The sequence below is a fragment of the Sapajus apella genome, unplaced genomic scaffold (assembly GCF_009761245.1).
Source record: "Sapajus apella isolate SASKATOON/1434 unplaced genomic scaffold, GSC_monkey_1.0 scaffold16, whole genome shotgun sequence".
Taxonomy (NCBI): domain Eukaryota; kingdom Metazoa; phylum Chordata; class Mammalia; order Primates; family Cebidae; genus Sapajus; species Sapajus apella.
Window position 1 is genome coordinate 12,959,108 of NW_022436956.1, and position 24,557 is coordinate 12,983,664.

Sequence of the window (24,557 nt, forward strand, 5' to 3'; positions counted from 1 at the left end):
CATATTCTGATCAGTTATACTTTAATAAAGTGTGAAATGAAGGGGGAGGGCAGGAAATGGCTGAAATATTCCAAGACCGAGTAATATTTCCACCTAAAATGCTAGAAGAGACTAAGAGGTTAATGAAAAGCTGAGTCTCTATGGTTGAAGCAGTTGAAACAAGTTCTTTTTGCACTCACAAATAGTGTAGTTCTCCAAGGAGCTGGAAGGAATGCTTAAACCCATGAGAGAACAGATTTGGAGGCAGCCCCATCTCTTAGCTTGTGTCCTCTGCAGATATTTAACTTCTGGAACTACTTGAAAGGAACAACTGATCTTGTGGCCAAGGTCCATCCCAAGACATTTTAAAAGCATAGGTTCAAGTTCAACCATTAATCCAAACATCTCAACAAGTGCCTGTAATGGCTCCAATAGATATAAAACTTGTAAATTAGACTGAAGACCTAACCTTGGCATTTCTTAAAAATGGCCACCTCCAACATTTATCATACTGAACATAATACAGTCAAATTTGTCTATAACTTATGCCTTTTGAGCCCTAAAAATACAAATATCTTTTTAAAAGAAAGAGAAACAGCGTACATTCTGGAATTTTGGAAGAACATGAAGCAGAAGATCACATGTATTGGTAGATAGAAGGTGAAATAGGATGTAACCTTTCTCCTTTTTACCCATAGTACCCTCAGCCTGATTTAAAATAATCACTAAGATGGCAGCACACAATCAAAAATACTAAATTTATTTTCAATGTCCCCTTAATCGAAAAAGTTTTCTTTTTCAAAAGCATGTCCCTGAGACTCTACACTTAAGTAGCAGACACAGCTTTCAGAGCTACTACTTTTTAAACTTTTTTGGATTTCTTTTTTCCACTCTGAATTGGGAGGACAAAGTTGAGCTTCCCCTTTCTGAATGCCGTCCACTTCTTAACTGTACAACGCCTTCAGAGATAACGTGCTCATTTAATTTACTTTGAGGCAAGTTTCCTGGTAGTACTCACACAACATGTGAAAAGTATCAGCAAAACAAAGACTTTCTACAGTGCGAATCAACCAATACAACAAACAATACTTGCGATATTTGAGCAAAAAACCAGAAAACTTCTCATGGTTTGTTAAGTCAGCAAAGGGGTAGCATTTGGACATGATATTTTATATTCAAGGAGTTGGGGCTAAAAATAAGCAAACATGCGAAATGAAGATCTTGTTATAGAGAATGTTCCGACAAAGTTCTGTTTTCCTCTCTGATATTTTTTTAGTGTGTGGCAGAGGTAGGTATGATTTCATTCATATAGACTGACGTTTGGAATTTCCCTGAAAAATAATTCTATCATTTTGACAGGTGGTGTGATAAGCAGATTATAAAACTCCCAAGCATATTCTAAGAGAAGTTATGTGGTGATCCATGGCTGATATGTATTTTATTGATATATATTTTTATATATTCATTCATATTAAGGGAATATATATTCATTTAATGTGAAAGTCTATGTAAAAGAGACAGTGAAGACTTGGAGGAAATGCCCCCTTTACTTTTCTCTGAGCGTAAATCCGGAAGCATGAGAATAATATATGCAAAATACCCATTCCACAAGTGCCGAAAAGAAAGTTTGTGGGCAGGAATATCTCAGATTAGCAATTCTTTAAGAAGTAAGCAATGCTTTTCTGCCCTTCTTCGATCCCATTTATTATCCCCCATTCCTTTGGGTCCTCTCATTCTATCCTTGCCCCAACCACTGGCAAGGTAGAGCTAAAATAAAGCCTGGCAGGGAACACCAGTGCCCTTACCCACGGAGAGCAGGGTATCTAACTATAATCAAGAACTGACAGAGTAAATGTGATGTATTCATATTATTCAATTGCTTGAAGAAAACAGGTTATTGTTATTGTGCAAAACCTTTTCCCAAGAAATTAAAGTCATTTGACTGTCAATACCTATTTCATCATCATACTCCTGGAAGGGTGATTTTCTTTTTTTTCCTGACATGCATAAGAGAAAACTAAAGATTGAAGACAGCTTTGGGCTGAGCGCAGTGGCTCACACCTGTAATCCCAGCACTTTGGGAGGCCAAGGCAGGTGGATCACCTTAAGTCAGGATTTCGAGACCAGCCTGGTCCACATGGCAAAACCCTGTCTCTACTGAAAATACAAAAATCAGCCGGGTCTGGTGGCACACGCTTGTACTCCCAGCTACTGGGGAGGCTGACACAGGAGAATCGCTTGAACCTGGGAGGCACAGGTTGCATTGAGCTGAGATTGCACCCTTGCACTCCAGCCTGGGCGACAGAGCCAGACTCCATCTCAAAAACAAAAACAATAACAAAACAAAAACAGTTTTGGCTTACCTAAGGTTAAGAAACATGTGGTGCTGGAGCACGTACTGAGGCTAAGACCTATGCTCTCTGGTCCAGATCCTTGTGCTAGTGTGCATTACTTTTCAAGGTTGTATTTGAGATTTTATAGAAATTCAGTTGCTGCTCTGGGCTGCTTAATAGGACCTGAGACCTAGACTGCCCTTTAAGAAACTCACAACAAAATAAGGAAGTTATTTCAATATGATGCCTTTTGCTGGCTTCATGTGCCTCTTTCTTGGTAGAGAAAATCAACTTTTTTGCACATTTGAGACATTTTAAATACTTATGAATTTTTATTTCTTTTACGTAAAACTGACAAAAGTAGAATGTAGGAATATTAGAATGGATAATATGAGATGTGTCAGAACTCCCTAAAATGTGTGTGTGTGTGTTTTTTTTTTCCCACCGTATACTAACCTAAAAAATGATTTGAAATGGCAGCTCAGGCCTACAGGGTGTTGACCTTTTCTGGGGCCTGGCCTTCTCTGACCAGACTAGTAATTTTGGATATTACACATCATCCCATTTTATACTAGTGAGTTTTGGTTGTATAGGTAGTCAGCTGGAACAATTCAAGTATACACCAACTTTTTTTTTTTTTCATTTAGTATCAGATTTTATAAGACTAATCTGGACAAGTGCCTCAATGCTTCACTTTATTTCATTCTTCTCAATGGAGCCTTAAATACTGCATTGCAGCTAATCACATCAATGACCTCACTGCAGAGAGGAAAATCATCAATCCCAGATCACAGAATTTTGGAGTAATCAGGACTCTGGGGACTTTTAAATAAAATCATAAGATGTGAGTTAAAGTTCACTGATATCCCATGAGTTTTACTTTAAGTAAGAATTGCAGTGTCATTATTTTTTGCCTCCAAGTAATTTCATACTAGACCTATCTGGAAAAACCCTTAAAATTTTTTGACATCTCTGCGACTGTGATATATTATGATGGCAACAGTGCTTCCATTCCTCCTCCCAGTTGATATGCTATGATCAATGTTGAGCTTGTTTTTTCTTTATTTACATCAAGTTAATGTGATTTTTCAATTTCTAGAAAAACTACCTTCTCATTCGTTGCTCATTAGCTAGCTTAATGTTTGGATATGGTCAGCTAAGTTATGCCCAGGTATTCAACAATGGTTGATTAATTTATAAATTTGTAAAAAATTATTTTATTTAGACAATGGAAAAAAAGCAAGCTTCTTTTCATGTTTGTGCTTTTAAAAACATAATAAAACATGCTTTATTTTATGCTTAAAATAAAACATATCACACAGTAGCATTGTAACTATGTATTATGAATGCACTGAGCAATGACCCAACCCTCAGCTTTGTTGGAATGGCACTTGTCTCATGAGTAGGCATTATTTAAAAATTTCCCCCAAATGTCCTTTCCATGTCCCTTTTAATTTTTAAAAATTTCTAGACAAGGTTAATATGCCAATCTGGTGGATATATTGGGACCACAGGAGAGGAGGAAAGTGGCTAGTATGGAACCAAGTCAATAAGCTGAGATTGAATCAGTGACATATCCAACCTACTGGAGGCTTGACTGATCATTGCTAAAATATCAGGATACACACACACACACACACACACACACACACACGACAACAAACAGAATTGGGGTACAGCCATTGAAGGACTAAATCCTTCCTTTCCTGGGAACACATCTCAGAGGGACACTCCATCCTCTCATATACAGGCCTAAACTTATCAGAAATATTTAATAATAGTTTATCTATTGAAAAATATTGTTTGAATGTTTTCTCAATTCAGGCCTGGAGGAAGATGCTGTCAAAAATTCGAGAGTGGTAAAAGATGCCATAAGTGCACATGGAGAGTTTATCATCTGCAAGGAAATTACAGTAAATTCAGTTTAGTTGTTCTGGAACACTGATGAGTACAACTGTCTGCCAGGCACTGTGCAATGTGCCATGGTAAGACAGAGATAAAAACACTGTTGCTGCCCAGAAGGAACTTGCAGTCTAGTGAAGGATACAGACTCATAAGCAGGTAATTTCACAGAATGTGCGACATGTGGGGTGCTGATGTGACAGGTGCAGCTGACTGCCACTTGTTAGGGCTAGGAAAGGCTTCCTGAGAAGATGTTGCGTAATCTGAATCTTGCCTAAAGAATTATTTATCTAGTGTCCATTAAAACTGTGGAATGTTTGCTTCATGCTGGGAAGTTAAATGATAAGGCAGTGTCTATCTTTGAGGGGGATTGTTGTCTAATTTAAGTGACAAGCAGGTTATATAACACACCACATACACACAGAGTGGCATAGGGTATAGACCATAACAGAGGTCTAAAAATTTTTTTAGGAGACCAAAGGAGGAACCCAGATCCTTTTGGACGGAGTTAAGAAAGGTGGGCTACCCAAGCTGCTATTCAGTGTCCTAGCACTGTGAATAGAGTGATATGAAGATATGTAGAGGAAGGAGTGACTAATTCTGCCTGGAATTAGAAATTTCTTAAGACTTTATGGAAGAGGTGGCATTTGATCTCAGCATTGAAAATTAAGTGGAATTCTCCCAGGCAGGAAGAGTGAAATGAGAACAGAAGAAAATCCCAAGAAGATGAGATAGCATGCACCAGTGCTTGGGGTTGTGAAAGGCTCTGCTGTATTCAGAGAAACAAGGTATACTTTGGTTTGGCTGGAACTTGTGGGGCATTGATAATGGTTTGGATATGTGTCCTCTCCAAACCTCACATTAATATGTGATCCCCAATTTTGGAGGTGGGGCCTAGAAGGGGAGATTGGATCATGGAGGCAAATGTCTCATCAGTGGTTTAGCACCATCCCCTTGGTGATGAGTGAGTTCCTGTTCAGTTACTTCACATGAGATTTGGTTGTTTAAAAGAGTTTCAGACCTACCCCTTCTTGCTCTTGCCTTATGAGGCACCCGTACTTCCTTTTCTCTCCATCATAATTGGAAGCTTCCTGAGGCCCTTGCTAGAAGCAGATGCTAGCACCATGCTTATTAAATCTCTTTCCTTTTTTTTTTTTTTTTTTGAGACAAAGTCTTGCTCTGTTGCCCAGGCTGGAGTGTAGTGGTGCGATCTCGGCTCACTGCACCCTCCACCTCCCGGATTCAAGTGATTCTCCTGCCTCAGTCTCCTGAGTAGCAGGGATTACAGGCATGTGCCACCACACCTGGCTAATTTTTGTATTCTTAGTAGGTCGGGGTTTCACCATGTTGGCCACGCTGGCCTTGAACTCTCGATCTCGTGATCCACCTGCCTCAGCCTCCCAAAGTGCTGGGATTGCAGGTGTTAGCCATCGTGCCCCAGTGCAAACCTCTTTTCTTTATACATTACCCAGACTCAGATATTTCTTAATGACAACACAAATGGACTAACAGAAAATTGGTACTGGGAGTGGGGTGTTGCTATTCCTATAAAGATATCTGCAGATGTGGAAGTGACTTTGGAATTGGTTAATGAGCAGAGGTTGGAAGAGTTTGGAGACCTCAGAAGAAAACAGGAAGATGAGGGAAAGTTTGGAACATATTAGACAATAGTTAAATGATTGTGAACAAAATGCTAATAGAAATATAAATAGTGAAGGCTAGGCTGACAAGGTCTCAGACAGAAATGAGGAAGTTATTGGGAATTACAGTAAAGATCACCTGTGTTATGCCCTAGCAAAGAACTTGGCTGCATTGTGTTTATACTCGATGGATCTGAGGAAGCTTGAACTTAAGAGTAATAACCTAGAATATCTGGTGAGCAGCAAAGCATTCAAGACCTGGCTGCTTCTAACAACCTATAATCAGATACAGGAGCAAAGAAAGGACTTAATTTTGGAACTGTAAGAATAAAAATTTGGAGCTTAGCTATCTGATAAAGAAGCAAAAAAAGCATTTTCAAGAGAGAAATACAAGTGGTCTGTGGAACGATGACTTGCAAGAGAGACTTGCATGACTAAAATGGAGCCAGGTGCAAATCCAAGACAATAGGGAAAAGGACTTGAAGGCATTTCAGGGATCTTCAAGGCAGCCTCTTCCATAACAGCCCCAGAGCCCTATGAGGAAAGAATGATTTCATGGGCCAGGCCCAGTATGCTACTTCTTTATGCCACCCTGGGAAGATGTTCCTTGCATCCTAATCACTTTGGCTCCAGTCTCAGCTCAAAGGGCCACAGGTGCAGCTCAGGTCAAAAGCTCCAGGAAGTGCAAGGCTTGGTAAGACTTGGCAGCTTCCACATGTGAGGCCTGCAGGTGCACAGAATGCGAGAGTGAAGGAGGCTAGGCAGCTTCCATCCAGATTTCAAAGGATGTACGAGAAAGACTGAGTGCCCAGGCAGAAGCCTGCTACAGAGGCAGAGCCACCACAGAGAGCATCCGCTAGGAAAATGCAGTGGAAAAATGTGGGGTTAGAGCCCCTACATAGAATTTCCACTGGGGCACTGCCTAGTGGAGCTATGGGAACAAGGCTGCTGCCTTCCAGACCCAAGAATGGCAGCTTACATTCTGAGCCTGGAGAAGTTGCAGACACTCACCTCTACCTCATGAGAGCAGCCATGGGGGCTATACCCTCCAAAAGCCGCAGGAGTAGAGCTGCTGAAGGCTTTGGGAGCCCACCCCTTGGACTAGTGTGCCCTGGATGCAGGACATGGAGTCAAAGGAGATTATTTTAGAGCCTTAAGATTCAATGACTGCCCTGCTGGGTTTCAAACTTGCGTGGGGCTGGTTGCCCCTTTCTTTTGGTCAACTTCTTCCTCTTGCAATGGGAATGTCCACAAAATGCCTCTACCACTATTGTATCTGGGAAATAAATAACTTGTTTTTGATCTCACAGGCCCATAGGTAGAAGGATCTCATATTCAGATGAGATTTTGAGCTTTGGATATTTGAGTTGGCACTAGAACATGTTAAGACTTTGAAGAACCGTTGAAAATGGATGACTGAATTTTGCAATATGTGGACATGAGATTTCAGGGACCGGGGAAAATGATATGGTTTGGATGTTTGTCCTTTCCAAATCTCATGTTGAAAGGTCATCCCGAATGTTGACGACGGGGCTTAGTAGGGGATATTGGGTCATGGGCACAGATTCCTATTGAATGGCTTTGTGCAATCCCTTTGATGATGAGTGTTCTTGCTCAGTTAGTCCACATAAGATCTGGGTATTTCAAAGAATCTGAGTCCTCTCCCTTCTCTCTCTGAGTCCCATTCTAGCCATATGATGCGCCTGTACCACCTTCACCTTCTGACATGACTGGAAACTTCCTGAGATCTTTAACAGAAGCAAATGCTAGTGCAATGCTTCTTTTTTTTTTTTTTTTTTTTTTTGAGACAGAGTCTTACTCTGTTGCCAGGCTAGAGTGCAGTAGCACCATCTCAGCTCACTGCAACCTCTGCCTCTTGGGTTTAAGTGATTCTCTTGCCTCAGCCTCCTGAGTAGCTGGGACTACAGGTGCACACCACCACACCCAGCTAATTTTTGCATTTTTAGTAGAGATGGGGTTTCACCATGTTGGCCAGGATGGCCTTGATCTCTTGACCTTGTGATCCCCCCACCTCGGCCTCCCAAAGTGCTGGGATTACAGGCATGAGCACCCGGCTGCCATGCTTCTTCTATAGCCTGCAGAACTATGAGACAAATAAATCTCTCTCCCTTTTTAAAAATAAATTACCCAGCCTTGCGTATGTCTTTATGCAATTACAAATGGACTAGCATAGGCATGGAAGCAATTGAAGAAAACAAGGTCAAGAGAGTGGCCTGGAGCAGGATGTAAAAGCCAGCCTGAAGAAAGACAGTGAAGAGCCTTTATTGATTAACCAGAAGTTTTGAAAAATAACTTGGGCAGGAGGGACAGGAAAGATTGGAAGGAGAAAGATTAAGACAGTGATTCTCAACAGGAATGGAAAAATCTATAAGAATAACCTGAAAAACTTTTGCAAAATACACAAGCCTGTTTTTTCCTGCACTCTTCTGTCTTCTCCTTCAACCACACTTCTGATGTGATAATATGGGAAGGTAAGCATTTTGAAAAATGCTTGCTAGGTGATACTGACAAATCCTTCCCTCTACCATTGCTTGAATTTAGCCAAGAGGTACTTAAGTAAGGCTGTGACAATGGAGATGATAAAGAATGGATTTGAGAGACACATGAGTTAGAATTACATAGGACTGATCGGATGAGGGCGTGATAAAAAGGAAACATGACAAACAGGTGTTTAGTTTAAGTGACCGAGATACTATAAACTGAAATGAGCCCAAGAAGAGGAGTAGGGTTTCTGGATATAATTGTGGATTCTACTTGATACAGGTAGAATTTGAAGTTACTATAGCAATTGATAACATAAAGAACTGGAGTTCAGGAGAGCTTAAAACCATAGATACCCAGGGCAATTGTGAAGCAATAGACAGTACTATTGAAATGCTAAACACTGGCAACAGAAAACCAGAGGCAAGGGAGATCTGTGTTGTCTGGAGCAGACAGATACATCTTCTTAGAGAAGTGAAACTTGAGTTCCATCTGAAAGTATTAATAGCTTATTCAGCTTTGAGAGATTAAAAATGGAGATCATTTGCCAAAAGTTATGGGGCAACGAAGAAAAATGCCATTTCAAGAGGGCAGGATAGTAATATGAATGACTTAATAACAAAAACTAATATACTCCCATTTATTCTTCACTCCCAGGAGGAGCTATTATTATTCACAATTTATAGATGAAGAAATAGGTTCAGAGAGGTTAAATAAGCGGTATGAGTCATTCCAAGTAGAGCAGTGTCCTTGAATCTATACCATTTGACTCCAGACTCTTGTTCTAATCCAATAGGTTGTATGTCCTTTAAGGTAGGGTTTATTTCTTAATTATTTTAATATACCTCATGGCTAGTGCATAGCCTGAAAATAGACTCTAAGTACATATTTTTTTAATTAAACTGAAAATTATAAGTTCTTTTGTGCATCAGTTTCTTTATCATTTACATGTAAGACTAAACACAAAAGTGAAACATTGTAAGACTAGAAAGTACCTTAAAGATCTTCAAATATAACTGGGTCACTTTATAGAGGAGGAAATTAAGGCCCAGAGAAAGAAAGAGACTTACTTACCTAAAATCTCACATGCAGTTATCAGTAAATCTGGAGCAAAACCTGTGTCTCAACTTCTCAACCAGGACTTTTTTCACATAACCATTTAATCTAAGAGCACCACATTTGCAATGTGTGAGACTGTCTTCCCTCTTCTGAGCTCTCCAAAGTTAGATGGAAACAAAAAACATGGGTAGGCATAAGAGGCAATTTGATAGATAAGAACTCTTGGACTATTTGCAATCAGCAGTCTAATCATTGGATTGAATAGCTTGAAGAAGGGAAGGCTGATACAAGAATCAGACACGGGAATTCACGAGCAATTCATCTGAGAAAAGAACAACAACAAGGGTTTTATGGAAGGTAGTATATTTTTCAATGGATTCTAATGGCATACTGTGGAGTCACCTTTGTTTGTCTTGCTATCTTTTAAATGTAAAACACAATCTCACCTACCTGGACAGATGAGAAGAAATACCATCCCTGGTCCCTAGTCCCAGGTCAGTATACAGAGCCCTGAAGGGCATTCACAAGCTGTGCAATTTGGAGGACTCATACTACTTTGCTCTCCCAGGTTCCTCATCTGTAAATGAGAAGGTTAGATTAGATTTATCTAGTTTTTGTCACTTCCTCTCTCAACTAAACACCTGACCAAAGGTAATGAGCCTATCCCTACCAGCGAGTGAGGTGAAGAATTACCTTGAGGCTGTCTGCACTGTCATGGATGATGACTTACCAGAATTAACTTGATTCTGTTCTACACCATCATAGATGTTGGCTCCTAAAGGTGGGCAGATTCTGGTCCTGCACCAACTCTGACTAGTGACCTTCTTGCTCCATCACTACCATGTGGGGCCAGGTGGCTTCTTTGGTCCCTTCAGCTGAAGCTGCTGGTTGGTACTTAGTGAAACACCACTGTTCAGAACAACAAATTGAGGGTTAGGAACCTGATATTCTCACCAATTTCCTGTTAGCCTGTCCTCCAAGTCTCAACTCAACTCTGTCTTCTCATAATTTACCTCCTCTATACATTATTGTTGAGACAACAAATTGGCTTTGCTGTTTGTCTGCTTATACCATTCTGCCCTCAGGTTCCATCTTTTTTTAATGTATTTTTTTCTTTTCAAAATTTTCTTTTTTAAATTTGGCATACCATTAATGAAAGAATTTTACATTCAGTTGAAACACTGGCATTAATTTTTTTGGTGTACAGGCCTATAAATTTAACACGTGTAGATTGATGTAATCACCACCAATAACAAAATACAAAACAGTTCCATGACTCCAAAGAATTCTTTCATGCTATTTCTTTATAGTTACACCTTCTCCTCAGCCCCAATCTCTGGCAACTGTTGATCTGTTGAGAATGTCATCTAAATGGAATCATATGCCTGTAACTTTCTTTTCAACAATGGTTTCTACTACTCAACATAATGCCTTTGAGATTCATCCCTGTTACTGTATGTATTAATAATCTCTTCTTTTTTATCACTGAGTAGTATTCCATTGTATGGATATACCACACTTGGTTTCTTCATTCACTGATTAAAAGACATTTGGGTTGTTCCCACTTTGGGGTGATTATAAATAGAACTGTTATAAATGTTCAATTACAGGTATTTAAAAAGTTTCTCTAGGGTGAATAGAAGTGGCTGACCCCTTAGTTTTGATTCCTTCTCATTTTTGAATCTAGGTTTCCCTCACCCCCGGAGTAGTGATACTGAACCTACACTCCTGCTTTCCCTCCTCTTCTGAAGAGCACTCCCTGTCTACCAGTTTTGGTTCCATCTCTTCCATCCCACTGGCCTCTTCTTTCTGGCTAAAAGCTCTAAGCACGTAATAATAGTGAAGCCCTTTTTAATTAGTCTAAATCTTTTTCAGCTGTAAATTTGCTGTGATTTGGATTATTGCACCGGTATTGTAGTACCCTCTGCTGGCTGATTCACAAAGCTGGCTTTATGCCTGTGCTAGAAGAGAAACTATAGGTACAATAGAAAGAAGAAAAATAATTAGGGAGAGTGAGGAGGAAGAGTGGTGGCGAACTACCATTGTAGTGACAGCCTGACTGGGACACTCCATGTATTTGGTGCTACACATATAGATATATGCTGCAATATTTTTGTGGAACCCTACAATATTGTGCTTGTCTTCTCAATTGTAGGCAAAGATGGGCTGTCTGGAAAGCTGGACTCAGCCTGGAGCATGTTCCCCAGATTGCTATTTTGTGAAGGCTTCCGCATACAAATGACTCAGATCCAAACATTCAAAATGATCTTGGAGGGCCATCTGGTTCTTGCTGGTTCTAAAAGCTTCATTCAGCCTGGAGTATGGATCCAGTACAAAAGATAGTGAGAGCTGTTCATTGAGGTTTAACATGTTCCACTGATCGAGGCTAGAAGCTGGCTTTTAAAAATAGCCAACACCAATGTTCCACGGGCCAATTGCTGATGCTTGTCACAGGTCAGCGGAACTCTGATAAATACTTAATTAATGATGATGTGGTTGTATGGAGGTTTACACACACACACACACACACACACGCACACACACACAGAGCAACACAATTTTGTATCATCAGGAAATGTGTTAATTTGTTTGGGTGTCTGAAACAGTCTGGGAATTAGGCTGAACCAGCATGTCAGGCAGTGAGGACTATCAGAGCCATGTAATTGTTGTGATGTGTCATTTTTAATTCGTGAAGACAATACTGCCAACCTTACCATTTGGATAATGCTGCTGATGGATTTGCCATTTGCACTAGCTGGCTGGGCCTTTCTGATTAAATGGCTGCCTATTCTGTGGCCAAGGGACAGGGAGTGTTTCCTATTTGGGAGGCTCATGAGCTTGAATGAGAATGGGAGACTATAATCTCAGTTTTGATTTCTGGCTCCAGCCGAGTTCAGACAGAGATTGGGCATCTCATGAGGGGGACCCTGGACATCAGAGAATATGGATTTAAGACAGTCACCTCATTGGACAAAATGCATGAAGTGGCATTACTTGATTCACTTTTTGTTTCTGTGGGCTTCGCTGTCTTGTTGGGAAGTGGTATGAGGGGAGATGTGTGTGCTTTCTTTAGCTTATGCAGACGAAACCAAAATATATCCCATATAATGACATTGTCATTGATTCTTGGTGCTTCATCACACTCTAGGATGTAAGGTTATCAGATACAGGGATTGCATCTTGTTTATGCATACCCCTAACCGAGCACAGCAGCCAGCAAAGAGAAGACATAAAAGGAGAGCTTGTTAAATGCTATGAGTAAAGGTGTGGCTTTTTGAGGGCACTGATAGATTAGATGACGCCTATGAATGTTGGGGTCATGGGAAATTATTTTACCTGCACCTTAGATAATTGATCTTTCTTATATTCATTCTCAGTGAAGATCCTGGTGTTACACATCAAGTTGTTCACCTCTTTCCAAGTTGATGACATTCCAGGACACTTTCACTACTAAGAGGAACTGAGATCTAGAGTGTCTCCTTGAGGAAGTACAACCGGTAAGTCCTTACCAGTGAGTTTAACATTCCTTTTTAAAATGTACCAAATAACAACAAAGATTTCCCATGCCTGAGAGAGCGTACCCATGCCCCTGCCATATACTATGAAGCATAGCCTCTCAACAGTCAATAGCAAAAACTGTTTGTCTGTCCTAATGTGTATATTCTATAGAAATGGAAATGGCATTTAAAATGATTTTTGTTAATGGAAAAATTTAGCATTATTGGTTTTATAAAGTTCTAGTGAGATTTATGGTCTCCAAAAAAGACTAGATAGGGCTCTGCACTTTACCACCTTTTTTCAACAAAACTTCTTTTCTTCTACTCTCAGTATATCACATAATACTTTTAGTAGAATCTGATGATTTCTTTTTGAGTGGATTTCTATAGGGATTCCACCTAATATAGTCCCTGGAGACCTATGCTGGCATTTGGTGAGTTTACTAATAATGATGATTGTAGTGCTTGTATATTTCTTTTAATTTTGGTTAAAAAAACACATAACAAAAATTACCGTCTTAGCCATTTTTAAGTGTACATCCAGTAGTTGTAAGCCGATTAACACCATTGTGCTAGCATCGCCACTATCCATCCACAAAACTCTTTTCATCTTGCAAAACTGAAATTCTGTACTATTAAAAATATTTCTCCGTTACTTCCTCTCCTCAGCTTCTGGAAACCACCATTCTATGTTCTGCCTGTAGGAATTTGAACTGTAGATACTTCATATAATTGGATTCATACAATATTTGTTGTTTTGTGACTGACTTACATCACTTAGCATAATTTCCTTTAGGTTCATCCATGTTATAGCATGTGTCCGATCTTCCTTCTTGTTTAAGGTTGAATAATATTCCATCGTATGTATAGGCCACATTTTATATATTCATTCATCCATCCATAGACACTTGGTTTGCTTCCATTTTTTGGCTACTAAGAATAATGCTGCTACAGATCTCTCTTTGAGTCCCTGCTTTCAATTTCTTTTGATACATATTCAGAACTGGAATTGAGAGATCAAGTGTTAATTATATTTTCAATTTTTTGAGATACCACTGCACTAGTTTCCATAGCAGTGGCACCATTTTATATTCCAGTAAGGATTTCAATTTTTCCAGATCTTCATCAATACTTACTAGTTTCTGTTTTTTGTTTTTTTTTTTTAATGGTAGTCATCCTAATAGGAGCAAAGTGGTATCTCATCACGGTTTTGATTTGCACTTCTTTAATAATTGGTGATGCTATTTTTTTCTGTGCTTGTTGGTTACTTATATATCTTTGGAGAAATGTCTGTTCAAGTCCTTTACTCATTTTTGAATCAGGTTGTCTGTTTGTTGTTGTCGTTGTTGTTGTTGAGTTGTAGTAGTGCTTTATATATTCTGGATCCTTTATCAGATCTATGATTTGCAAATGTTCTGTTCCATCTGATGAACTGTCTTTTTACTCTGTTAATTTTGTCTTTTAGTACACAAAAGCTTTTAACTTTGATGCAGTTCATCTATTTCTTCTTTTGTTGCATGTAGTATTGGTGTTATATCCAAGGATTCATTGCAAAATCGAGTGTCATGAAAATTTTCTCCTGTGTTCTCTTCTAAGAGTTTTATAGTTTTAGGTCTTACATTTAGGCCTTTGATCTATATTGTGTAGTACCTGTTTTACCCTACCCTAGACTGAATTTCTTGAGCAGAGAGACTGTGGCTTTTCATTATTGTATTCTAAGCACTTAGCATCTACCTGGCACATAGTAAGTGCTCAGTTAACTTTAGTTGCATGAAACAACTTCATTAGATATAATGAAAATAAAGCAAATATTATATTTTTAGTGACTTTCTAGCTTAATAATAATAATTAAAGCAGTTTCAAAAATTTTAAGTGCTTTGACAATCCACAAAGAAAGCTCTGAATTAAAAAGACAATGCTGTTTTCAAAGCTTTCAAGGGTTTTTTGGCATTTTATTTGTTTACATTTTTCCTGAGAATGTTTAATGAACTATTTGGATATTTGTCATAATAATTTTGCTCTTTTGGACTTAAGTGCCTTTATCATGGCTCTGTGCACACTTAGCTCTGTGGGGAAAATAAAGATCGCCAAAGAAGATTATTTCTTTTATCCACACATGGGTCCCTGAAACTCTGGGCAAAGCATAGTCGGAGAGGTGACCACATTTGTTTCTTGTCTTTGGATGAGTTATTCCAAATCTCTGAGTCTCCCTTAATTTCATCATTTAGAAAGCAAGAGGGGAAACTTACCACTGTATATGATTCCTTCTAGTTCTAAAATTATGAAACATTAGATATTGATGACAAGACAATTCCAACAGGAGTAGAAATTCAACTATTTCTGGGAGCAAAGACAAGGTTTACTATGATCTGACCTCTCACAGAGAAACTTCCTACCACAAAAATAATTAGGATAGTTAATGGGAAGGCTGTGCATCAGTCCTCAGAGTTATATTCCTGTTTTGCCATAAGTGCTTGTGAAGAGAGGAGCTTGGAAAAGAAAATAAAATTACTATTATTGTTGTTGTTGTTGTTATTGAATTAGAGACAGCTCAACATTTTCAACCTCTCCATAGTGAATTGTCTTATACTTAGATATATATGTGGCACAACCAGTTTAAAAGATAAAAGAGCTCTTGGTAACACTACTAGTTAAAATTATTAAGGCTGGGCCCGATGACTCAAACCTGTAATCTCAGCACTTTGAAAGAACAAGGTGGGACAATCACTTGAGGTCAAGAGTTCGAGATCAGCCTGACCAACATGGCCAAGCCCTATCTATACTAAAAAATACAAAACAAATTAGCTGGGAGTGGTGGCGTGTGCCTGTAGTCCCGCTACTCAGGAGGCTGAGGCAGGAGAATCGTTTGAACAGGGGAGGTGGAGTTTGTGGTGAGCTGAGATTGTGCCACTGCACTCCAGACTGGGCAATAGAGTGAGACCCTATCTTAAAAAAATATATATATATATATGAGTACCACCCCTACCAGTCCCACCCATACTCTGTAAGCCCCACATGTTTTGGGAGCCAGTTTCCACCATGTTTGAGAGACAATTACAACTGCCATCTCCCTGATGGACACCTCTGCAAGAAGTGGCCCGTGATATACTGGTATCTGATTCCAACGTCCCTCTTCTGCTATGGCCATTATTGGATGGTTCTGAGACTGGGTATTAGGCCATCTTTATGATGCCAATTAAACAGCAAGATCTAGCAAGGGCATAGGGGAGGTCTGTGTTCTAACCTCTACTCTTTCCACCTATGTAAAGTTTGGGCAAGTGACTTATCCTGATGAGAGTGGGTTTCTACAAGTTCAAAATAGTAGGGATTTTATCTCTTGGTTTATATGAGAAAGATATATGAAACATTATGGATATATATAATCTATAATATGTATTATATATTGTATATAAATCTATAATATATGATATATAATTGATATCTATGACATGATATATGAGATTATATAATTGATATCTGTGACTTACAATATAAATGATATATCAATTCCATATAAATGATATATGATTATATATTATATCAATTATATAATATACATTGTAGATATATAAAATATGTAATACATCATTTAATGTAATATATAGTAGATATGTAATATATAATACCTATTTATATAGATCATATATATATGATTGGATTGGTGAAAGAGGGGAAAAAGTAGAAGGAGCTAACTTTTGGCTGGGCATGGTGGCTCATGCCTGTAATCCCAGCACTTTGGGAGGCGGAGGCCAGCGGATCACGAGGTCAAGAGATCCAGACCATCCTGGCCAACATGGTGAAACCCTGTCTCTACTTAAAAAATACAAAAATTAGCTGGGCGTGGTGGCGTGTGCCTGTAGTCCCAGCTACTCGGGAGGCTGAGGCAGGAGAATTGCTTGAACCTGGGAGGCAGAGGTTGCAGTGAGCCGAGATTGTGTCACTGCACTCCAGCCTGGCACCTGGCGACAGAGCAAGACTCTGTCTCAAAAAAAAAAAAAAAAAAAGAAGGAGCTAACTTTTGTTTAGCGCCTTCTATGTGCTAGTTACCATGCCAGGTGTTTACATAAGTTATCTTATTAATGCTCAGACTACTCTGTGAAGGAGCCATTGCTGGGGCCATCTTAGGGTGGGATGCATGTTTGTTGCTCAGAGAGGTTAGTTGACTGATTTAAAGTCACACAGCAGATAGATAGAAGAATCAGAATTTCAACGCACATTTGATCTGCTGCATCTAATGCCACGGCTCTTTCTTGCAGATCATATACTTTGACACAGTACAAAGCTGACATATTTTATACCAGTGGGGACCTCTTTCCTCCCCTCCTCTCACTGTTAAAGTTGCTAATTTGCTTTCTTCCCTTGAAGTTTCTGAGAAAGAGAACTCTCAATCTTTGAGTCTTCTGTTTTTTTTTTTTTTTTTTTACCTTTGCTAAAGAGCAAATATCACCAATTTTCCCCAGAAGTCATGTTTTCTAGAGACAAAAGCAGTTTTTGGTCTAATATGGGTGGCAGACAACTGCTCCAAAGACAAAGATTCAAACATAAGTGAAGCTTCATCTATCTGTGATCCTGCCTTGAAGTCATTTTTCTCCCTCTTTTCCTTTTTTAAAATTTACTTTCTAAAAATGTATTCCCTTTGGGGCCCTGGTGAATATGATGGTGTCCAGACCCCCAGTCTGGGGCCCTAGATTCACAAAAGGCCAAGTTTATGTTCATTCTGCATCTGGCTTATTTGATGCCAGAGGAGCACTGAGGTCTCCTGAGAGAACCAGGAGAGATTTGCCTCCTGCCGAGGTTTGGATAAGCCCCGGCTAATCTCTGTGGCTTCTTAAGGGCACACCTGCTTGTCTGCCAGCCAGCAGCCTCCTCACTCATTTCCCGTGGGATGGCTGGGGTCAGAGGGCCTCCAGAAAGCCTTTTATCTTCCCCCGCCCTACCAGGCCCCCCTCAGCAGCACCTGGGTCCACACTTAAGACTTCCTTTGAGGAGAGGTTGAGACGTTGTCCCTCCCAGACTGGGGGCCGGTGCCCTTTCCCTTCCTTTTGAGGCGGCTCGCTTGTTCCTTCCTTCTAAATCAGAGTGTGATTCAAACTTTATCATGCATGGCTCAAACTTCATCCCATGGGGGCTAAGCTGATCTGAATTAGTTTCTGGGCTGCTGAGCTAGGAACACATAGTAGGTGTTCAGTAAATAAAGATGATGTCTGATTATGATCTGCTTGAGAGTTCAGGAAAGATACGCCATCAACTTTCATTCTGTTTCATCATTGGAATGTAATAGTAACACTGATAATATTAAAATGTCAGAGAATTGAAAAGTCACTTTTGTTTAGCTGTGGGAGGCAGGGGTTCTCACTTCCTCTTTTCCCAAATCACATCTTCCTTTTTAATTATCTCTAGAAGTGGTTAGTAGCTAATTATAATTATTAGTAGTAATAATGCTAGTTCTACTAGTATTTGGTAGTATTGCTACTAAACTAGTAGTAATACTGTTATTACTACTACTAGTTATCTTTACTACTAAAGAGAATTAATAGTAAATCAGAGTTTGATTCAAACTTTATCATGTCTGCAACAAATAGTAATAATCACCTGGCCTTACAATATCCTTACTACTAAAGATAATTAGTAGTAATTGTCCTTAGAAGTGGTTGGTTGGTTTTCTGTGAGCATTCTGGTTAAGATGGGGGGCCAGAGACTATTTGGCATAGGAAGCTTCTAAGGATTGTCTTCTTTTCTCTTTCTCTTTTCCCCTTCCTTCCTTCCTCCCTCCCTCCCTCCCTCCCTCCCTCCCTCCCTCGCCCCTCCCTCCCCCTTCCCTCCCTTCCTCCCTCCCCCCTCCCTCCCCCCCTCCCTCCCTTCCTTCCTTCCTTCCTTCCTTCCTTCCTTCCTTCCTCTCTCTCTCTGTCATTTTCTGTACATAAAATGGAGGAGGAATATTTTTGAAGAGGATACTATTAGTGATAATTTGTATAAGAACATGGCTGCAAAATCAAATTAAGAAAACTGTGATCTTCTCTTCCCTTGAACTCATCAGTTGCTGTACAGGTTTATCATCCCACTCTCTCCTAATCCACTAATATTTGATAAGCTTTTAGTTTAAGTCCCTGGGCTGAGTAAAATGCAATGATTCCAGCCCTATGGAAACTTCAGTTTAGCTGGTAACATAGGCCATTGGAGTTATGTGATAATTAATTGCTTGTGGATTGATGGAGTGATGATGAATTTGAATGTTAAAGAAGGAAGGGGGATAGGTAAAGAGACATCAGTTGCTTTGATTATGGATCAGGCATGAAATCAGAAGCTCATATATATTTCATTTATGTTTCCTAAAACCATGCAAGATAGACAGTATTATTGCCATTTTATAGATGAGGAAATGGAGGCTCAAAAGACACTGAGTAATCTGGCAGACTCATTGCAGAACCAAGACTGTAATCCAGATGACACAACTAATGCTTGAAACTCAAGCTGTAATTTGAACCTAACAGTGGATCCAAACAACCCTTGAATTCCATCCTGTTCAGTGTATCCACAAATATGGCTGTAATTGAGGCAGAGAATTCTGTGTAGGCAGTCACTCTTGATATTAATACTCCAAAGTGATTTTTAAAAAAGAGAATGAATGTAAAAATAATTTACCAGCTAATTGCTAATTTTCCTTTTCAGTTTGGATTGTTTATGTATCAGAGTACGTGGGGACTTTAGACTATGAGTTTTAATTCTTTTAGCTGGAGTTCTCTACCTCTCCCTCTGCCTGCAGCGTCCGCAGTCACATGCTTCCCGCTCACTGGAATGCTTTGGCACTGTCTCTCCTGGGATAATGTATAGACAAATGGAGCCTCCGCACCACCCTTTTCCCCAGCAAAGTACACAAACAATGAGCAGATAGACACTATCTAGGAGGCTGCAACTCAGGACCATAATATTGTGTCAGAAAGTAGAAAATAAAACAGCCAGTGCTGGGTGCAGGATAATAGCATAATAGGATAAGTGTGAGAGAGTCAGGAGGCGGTAATGGCCCTGGAGATGTAGAGATTCTGGGAAAGTAGGGCAGTATAAAAGCGGAGACACCATCTGTGGGATCCAGGCAGTTGTGAGCGACTCTGAATGACACAATATGGAGATCTGTTCTACAACACAACAAATAGTAGTAAAGTAATCGTCTGGCCTTACAATTGTCAGACATTCTTTGTTTGAAATGCCACCTTCCCAACCATGAATATCAGTGTAGTCATGGTTATAAATGGCAAGACTATAAATGGCCTCTTCCTCCAACCAATTAAATTGGCAGAAAATGAGAATAAGAAACAATTTCCTCTCTAAACGGACTGTCCTCTGGACTACAGTGGGCACTGCACATGCCCTCACCCAATCTTATCCAACTATAATAAACAGATACATCATTTAACAAATCTCTGTCCTCTGTCTCCCTGCCCTTCTTAGCCTGTAGTAACCTTTACTCTACCCTGCTTCTATGAGAGCAACTTCTTTAGTTTCCGCATGTGAGTGAGAACATGTGGTGTTTAACTTTCTGTTCCTGGCTTATTTAACTCAACATATTGTTCTCCAGGCTCTCATCCATGTTGCTGCAAATGACAGGATTTTATTCTTTTTTTATGGCTGAATAGTATTCCGCTGGGCACATATACCACATTTGCTTTATCTGTTCGTTTGTTGTTGGATACTTGGATTGATTCCATATCTTGGTCATTGTGAATAGTGATGCAGTGAACATCAAGGTGTAGACACCTCTTTGACATATCAATTTCCTTTTCTTTGGATAAATACCCAGTAGTGTGTCAGGTGTGGTGGCTCATGCCTGTAATCCTAGCACTTTGGGAGGCTGAGGCGGGCAGATCACTTGAGGTCAGGAGTTTGTGAGCAGCCTGGCCAACATGGCGAAATTCTGTCTCTCCTAAAAATACAAAAATTAGCTGGGCGTGGTGCTGTGTGCCTGAGGTCCCAGTTACTTGGGAAGCTGAGGCAGAAGAATCGCTTCAACCTTGTAGGCAGAGGTTGCAGTGAGCCGAGACCACACCACTGCACACCAGCCCGGGCAACACAGCAAAACTCTGTCTCCAAAAAAAAAAAAAAAAAAAAAAAAGAATATGTAGTAGTGGATTGCCGGATACATTTTTAAAGAAATGGTCATACTGTTCTTCATAGTGGCTATACAAAGCAGATGTGAGAAACAATTTCTAGTGCTTTAGAGCAATGTAAGATGACTGTAGTTAACAATAATAAATATTTTCAAATAGCTAGAAGAGAGGGTAGTGAATTTTCTTAAGACATAGAAATGGCAAACATTTGAAATGATGGATATGCTAATTCATCTGATCTGATCACTACACATGACATGTATCAAAATACCATCATGTAACCCCAAAATGTACAAATATTTTAAAAATATCAAAAATGAGGGCCGGGCGCGGTGGCTCAAGCCTGTAATCCCAGCACTTTGGGAGGCCGAGGCGGGTGGATCACGAGGTCAAGAGATCGAGACCATCCTGGTCAACATGGTGAAACCCCATCTCTACTAAAACTACAAAAAAAAAAATTAGCTGGGCATGGTGGCACGTGCCTGTAATCCCAGCCACTCAGGAGGCTGAGGCAGGAGAATTGCCTGAACCCAGGAGGCGGAGGTTGCGGTGAGCCGAGATCGCGCCATTGCACTCCAGCCTGGGTGACAAGAGCGAAACTCCGTCTCAAAAAAAAAAAAAAAAAAAATCAAAAATTTAAAAATAAATTTAAAAAATCTGTATTAATAAAAAGCCATATCAGAAGGGATTGGGAAATAAACTAAACTTTACTGAATGTATCTATGTGCCATGCATAATGCTTGGCGTTTTGTATATATAATCTCATTTGGCCCCCATAACAACACCCTAAGTTGGTGGCATCATTTAGATTATAAAGATGAAGAGAAGGAGGCTCAGAGAAATCAAATGACTTGTCAGCTTTACCCAGTGGTGGACCCAGCATTCTTATTTGGGACTGGATGACTTCTGGATCAAGCTCTTTACATCCAAGATTCCCAGAGGTTGAAGATGTATTATACCCCCTCCGCTCTTATTCTTTGCCAATTATTCATTATCTAATAGAGTTTTTTTTTTTGTTTGTTTGTTTGACATGAGATGCTTATCTTTAAGTCTCTGGAAATCTGGACTGAGCTAACCCAAACTTTTAAGTAATTGAAATAATTTTTCTATATTCCAACTTTAGTTGAAAGAGATAGAGATAAACCAATTGGCTTAGGAGCTTAGACAAAGCATTAACTTCAAGAATATACATTTATTTCGGTACATTTTTTCAGCTTAATCTTCTATACCAAGCTTGTGGAACCCATGACCCATGGGCCGCATGTGGCCCAGGAAGGCTTTGAATGTGACACAATACAAATTTGTAAACTTTCTTAAAGCATTATGAGGTTTAAAAGAAAATCTCATCAGCTATCGTTAGTGTTAGTGTGTTTTATGTATGGCCTAAGACAATTCTTCTTCTTCCAATATGGCCCAGGGAAGCCAAAAGATTGGACATCTCTGATCTATACCTTCTACTGTATTGAACCATGGCTGTTGAAATTTAGAATGCTAACCCAAAGAGGTGTGACAAGGACCTAAATCATTAAAGAGGACCAAGGAAGAGAGTAAGGAGCACTGACTTGAAAATCCCAAGAATATGGACTTGAATTCCTATGTAACCACACAGATTGCTCCTCCAGGCAAATTGATCACCTTAATTCCAGTTCCATCAGTTGAAAGGTGGGCATGTAGTATCCCAAAAGACAGTTGTGAGAAGTCAGTGAGACAATGTGTGTATAAATCACCTAGAATAAGAAATGTATTGTACCTACTCAATAAATCTTAGTTTCCTTCATAAAGCAGAAAAGTAATTTTCAGCCACAAGTAAAACAAAGTGGATATTGGTCATTTACAATTTTTCTTTTTTCACTGCTAGGGTAGCAACAGTGAATTGAGTCAAGAGGGTTGGGAATACTGAGGCCACTTTACCTAAGGAAAAGGCAGAAGTACACTCCCAATATGGAATGTATTTCTTTACAAGCAGTTCTCTGTCTCCTATACTTTCTTCTATCAGTGAAGGTTTTTACCATTATATGTCATATATTAACAACAACAAAAACACAGAAGCTTAAGTGGCCCATAATAGAGTTCACCAGTTTATTGCTTTAATTCAACAGCATAATTTTCTTTGAACAGACTTAGCCAAGGAAAGCAAATAGCATAGTACTAGGCTTAAATCTCTATGCTGGCTGAATTTCCCTACAATCCATTGTTTTATGGCTCTATCCTATACCCCGATAGCACAATAACCTTTAGACACACTTTTCCCCTTATTTCATCAGGGGCTATGAATCCAGATAGGTCAGGTGCACACTAATGACCTCTACCTGGTGAAGACCACAAGGATAAGAAATGCTTTGAAGAAGATATTTAATTGTATCTACAGATGAAGCTTGACAGAGGCAACAGTGAGGATAAGAACACTATCTGGCTTTTTAGTGAAGCAGACCTTGGTTCTGGATCTACCATCTATAATCTTATGATATTGGGAAAGTGATTTAACTCCTCTGAGCCTCATATTTTCCTTTTTTTTTTTTTTTTGGAGACTGAATCTCACTCTGTGAGATTCAGGCTGGAGTGCAGTGGGGTGATCTCAGCTCACTGCAACCTCTGCCTCCTGGGTTCAAGCGATTCTCGTGCCTCAGCCTCCTGAATGCCTGGGACTACAGGCATGAGCCACCACACCTGGCTAGTTTTTGGTATTTGTAGTAGAGATAGGGTTTCACCATGTTGGCCAGGCTGGTCTCCAACTCCTGACCTCAGGTGATCCACCTGCCTTGGCCTCCCAAAGGGCTGGGATTACAGGCGTGAGCCACCGAGCCCAACCTATATTTCTTATTAGTAAAATGCATCTTGTATATGTTATAAATACTTAATAAATATGTCACTAAATACAATTAGCTTTTTGTTTATCCTTCTGTTGACTTCACTAAGCTACTTTATGACCTCTTGAAACTGATGTATAGTTTATCACTTGTGATTCTAAAAATAGTTTACGACCTCATTGATTTCTTCTTGAATTAGCCAGATGGACACAGCTATTTGGGGTTTCTCAGTTGAAGACAACACAATCCTGTGATATCACCTCTGGCTCCTGCTATTTCTTTTCCTATCTCTCTTGCTTATTTCCCTCTCCTATGGAGGGGGTGTCACTAGGCTAATGTCAAATGGCAGATGTGGGGCTTTCATTAGGAGCCCCGACCACAGAGACCATTTTATCTATTTGCAATGATTTGTTTTTTACTGCAGACACTACTCTTTAGCATTATTGATCTCCTCTGCCTACTGAGCCACGTCAGATGCCTTTGACCCCGGTTTGTAGAAGGAGCAGTCAAGGGACAGGGGGCACTGGAGACTGTCTGGCATTGTGACTGAATTTAATTCCTCTTTACATTTGCATATGCCTTTTTGTTCTATCTTAAAATGCTTTGTACTATTGCAGTGGAGTTGAGGGTCTGCATCCTTCATGTCATGCTTCTCAATATAGTAATGACTTCTCACAGGGTCAGAATCTCTTCCCTGCAGGGCTCCTGCTGTCCCAGTTAGGGAAGGGGCTCTCAA

The 24,557-nt window shown here is 39.7% G+C and overlaps 1 long non-coding RNA gene across 17 annotated transcripts in view; it reads left to right on the plus strand.

Moving 5' to 3' along the window:
- LOC116556129 overlaps positions 1 to 24,557 on the plus strand; it is a 384,428-nt gene that overhangs the window by 104,834 nt on the left and 255,037 nt on the right. For 14 of the 17 annotated variants that reach the window (XR_004270835.1, XR_004270834.1, XR_004270839.1 and 11 more), the window contains exon 1: positions 7,854 to 12,912. This is a non-coding gene — a long non-coding RNA (uncharacterized LOC116556129). Of the gene's footprint in view, positions 1 to 7,853; positions 12,913 to 24,557 lie in introns of those variants that run through there. The other 3 variants (XR_004270837.1, XR_004270836.1, XR_004270838.1) reach the window with 1 other exon arrangement.